This window comes from Orycteropus afer, unplaced genomic scaffold, assembly GCF_000298275.1.
Source record: "Orycteropus afer afer isolate SDZICR_OR568_19922 unplaced genomic scaffold, OryAfe1.0 scaffold00158, whole genome shotgun sequence".
Taxonomy (NCBI): Eukaryota; Metazoa; Chordata; class Mammalia; order Tubulidentata; family Orycteropodidae; genus Orycteropus; species Orycteropus afer.
The window spans coordinates 4539449-4543427 of record NW_006921745.1 but is presented as its reverse complement, the minus strand read 5'-3'; the positions used below and the strand labels follow the sequence as shown (position 1 = coordinate 4543427).

The 3979-nt window shown below is 39.5% G+C and overlaps 1 pseudogene; it reads left to right on the top strand.

Moving 5' to 3' along the window:
* Positions 1-2381: 2381 nt before the first annotated feature.
* Positions 2382-3409, top strand: LOC103201662 (annotated as a pseudogene).
* Positions 3410-3979: the final 570 nt, after the last annotated feature.

Sequence of the window (3979 nt, the reverse complement as noted above, 5' to 3'; positions counted from 1 at the left end):
TACTGCCTGGTCCTATGCCATACTCACTACAAGCAGTAAATACATTTGAGGCCATTGTTACAGCCACTGTGTCAATCATTTTGATGGGAGTTTTCTACCTTTGAACTGATCTTCTACTTTATCAAGCATGATGTCCTTCTCTAGGGACAGATCCCTGATGATAACATGTCCAAATAAATGAGACTAAGTCTCAACATTCTCACTTCCAAGGAGCATTCTGGCTGTACTTCTTCCAAGACAAATGTGTTGTTCTTCTAATACTTCATGGTATATTCAATATTCTTCACAAACATCATAATTCAAAGATATCAATTCTTCAATCTTCTTTTTTCACTGTGCTGCTTTCACATGCATATGAGACAATTGAAAATATCATGGCTTGAGTCAGGTGTACCTTAGTCCTCAAAGTGACATTTCTGCTTTTTAACACTTGAAAAATATCTTTTAGAACAGAATTGTCTGATATAGAATACATTGGTTTTCATGACTGCTTCTTCCATGGTTGATTGTGGATAGAAGTAAACTGAAATCCCTGACAATCTCATTCTTTCTCCATTCATCATGATCTTGTTATTGGTCCAGTTGTGAAGATTTTTGTTTTCTTTATGTTGAGGTGCAATCCATACCGAAGGCTGTAGTCTTTGATGTTCACCAGTATTTCAAGTCATCTCACTTCCAGCAAGCAAGTTTGTGTCATCTGCATATCACAGGATGCTAATAAGTCTTCCTCTAATACTGATATCATGTTCTTCTTCATGCTGACCAGCTTCTTGAATTATTTGCTCAGCATATAGATTGAATAAGGATGGTGAAAGGGTACAATCCTAATACACATCATTCTTGATTTTAAAATATCTAGTATACCCTTGATCTCTTCAAATGACTACCTCTTGGTCTATATGCAGGTTCCACATGAGCACAATAAAGTATTCTGGAATTCACATTCTTCACAATACTATCCATAATTTGCTATAATCCACATAGTCAAATGTCTTTGCATAGTCCATAAAACACAGTTAGACATTTTTCTGGTACTCTCTGCTTTCAGCCATGATTCATCTGATATCAAGAACCATCCCTCATTCTAAATCCTCTTCTGACTCTGGCTTGAATTTCTGGCAGTTCCCTGTTAATTCAACAGTGTTTGAATTATCTTTAGCAAAATTTTATTTGCGCATGATATTAATGATATTGTTTAATAATATCCACATTCTTTTGGATAACCTTTCTGTGAAATGGGTATGAATGGGTATTAATATGGAATATGGATATATATGAATATGAAAATGGATATGGGTATAAATATGGATCTGCAAGGAAGACCAATTAATACAACTATTATTCAAATTTACACACCAACCACTGAAGCCAAATATGAAGAAACTGAAGATTTTTACCAACTTCTACAGTCTGAAATTGACCAAACATGAAATGAAGATGTATTGATTATTACTGATGACTGGAACACAAAAATTGGAAACAAAGAAAGAGCACTGGTAGTTTGAAAATATGGACTTGATGATTGAAATGATGCTGGAGATCATTTGGACTTGGAAGACTGAAGATGTATTCATTGCAAATACCTTTTTCCACAACATAAACTAGGCTATACACATGGACCTCACCAGATGGAACACCCAGGAATCAGATTGACTGCTTCTGTGGGAAGAAACAATACAGAAATGCAATGTTATTAGTCAAAACCAGGCCAGGTGCTGACTACTGAATAGACCAACAATTGCTTATATGCAAGTTCAAGTTGAAGCTGAAGAAAATGAAAACATGTCCATGAGAGCCAAAATACAACCTTGAGTATATACCACCTGAATTTAGAGACCATCTGAAGAATAAATTTGATGCACTGTACATCGATGACCACAAAAGTTGTGGAATGACATCAAGCACATCATACATGAAAAAAACAAAAGATCATTAGAAAGACAGAAAAGGAAAAAAAAAGACCTACATGGATGTCAGAAGAGACTATGAAACTTGTTCTTGAATGAAGAATAGTTAAAGCAAATGGAAGAATTGATAAAATAAAAGAACTGAATAGAAATTTTCAAAGGATGGCTCAAGAAGACAAAGTAAAGTGCATAATGAAATGTGCAAAGACCTGCACTTAGAAAATCAAAAGGGAAAAATACATTTGATATTTCTGAATTTGAAGAACTGAAGAAAAAATTCAAGCCTTGAATTTCAATATTGAAGAATTCTGTGGGCAAAATATTGAATGATACAAGAAGATGAAAGGAACACAAAGAGAAAAGAAGTTGGAAGGAATACAAAGAGTTACTGTACCTAAAGAATTAGTCAACATTCAACTATTTCAGGAGATAGCATATGATTAAGAACCAACGGTATTGCCTGACCAGCCCACCATGGAAGCCCACTGCCTGGTGTTGCTTATCCTGCATGCCTGGTGGGCATTGCTCCAGGTTCCTGCTGAGATGGTGACCACCCTGCTGCTGCATATGCTGGGGCAGCCCTTGTTGCTGTCCTCTCTGTTATGTATGTTGAGGTTCTACTATAACCCACTACTCCATGCTGACATCTCCTTCAGCCTGCAGGCAGAAGATGTAGAGGTAGAGGAACAGAAATGGACCTTTGATTTTGAGTTCTTTCTGAGCCTAGAAGAGCATTTGGTGTGGGCTGCAGGTGTCCAGCCTTGTGGACCTTCCCAATGAGGCCCGACTCTCCATCAAGATTTTCTACCAGCCAAAGCTGGACCTGGAGCAGGACTCAGCTGGCTGCCAGGAACATCTTCAAATAGACCTATTCACTCACTCCATCCCAGGTCAACTTCCCCTCAGGCAGCATGGTCCTGGAGGTGACCAGGCCACTCTCCAAGTGGCTGAAACATCACAGGAAGCTGAAGGAGCAGATCCCAGGCAGGCCAGAGAGTGCTGATAGTGGTCCTCCAAATCACCAATCCCTGACCTACTGCTCATGCTCTACTCCAACCTCTCCCAGAAGCAGAGGCATCTCAGTGGCTCCACATTGCTGTGAGAGGCTGACAGCTCTTGGTGGGCCCAAGAGGACAGCTGTCCCAGGAGAGGTGCATTTGGCACTGTTGACGTTACTTGCCAGACAGAAACCAACTGTTTCAGAAGGTCAAGTTCCAGGTGGACTTCAAACAGATAGGATGGGGTTCCAGGATCATCTATCCCAACCAGTACAATGCCTATCACTGAGAGGGTGAATTTCCCAACTCTGTCAGGGAGGAACTTCATCCTACCAACCACGTGTTCATCCAGAGTTTGCTGAAATATTACCAGTCTCATTGAATCCCTTCTGCTGGCTGTGCCCCATGAAGATTAAGCCATTGAATATGCTCTACATGGAAAATGGTAGAGTCCTCCTAGACCATCATACAGATATGATAGTGGAAGAATGTGAGTACCTTTGAAGAAATTCTAAAGAGATACTGGAATTGTCTGTACCCTGGAAGATTGAGAAGTTCTCAGAAAGTATGATTATCATCTGATCCAATGAGGAGAAACAAAGAGGGAAGACATTTTGCCCTGTCCACCAGAACTGAAGAGGAATGGTTGCCCACTCTGTAAATGGAGGGATTTGTGTAGAAAATCTCACAAAAAAAAATTTCCTCATAACTTTCTATTCAGTGGAACCTGGCTAAACCCAGAGGCTGCTGTCAAGAAGAGGGAGGAGGAAGCTTGTGAAGGGGTTGCTGGCTTTTCTCTTCACTAAAGACAGTGGCAAGTAAAAGCACTAGTGCAAGAGCTCTTTACTGATTTTTTGCTGTTGTGGTTGTTGGTTTTTAACTTGTGTACCCCCAGAAGCTGCATGTAAAATTGGGTCGCACTTGATTTTTTTTTTTTTTTTTTTTTTTTTTGAGGTGAGACAAGGTCTAAAGCTTTTAATATATTCTCAAGGTAACAAACCTCCTCCCACACACACACACGCAGAAAAAGATTAATATCAAGTCTGTCTACTCCCATTGATGCAGGTTGGGTTG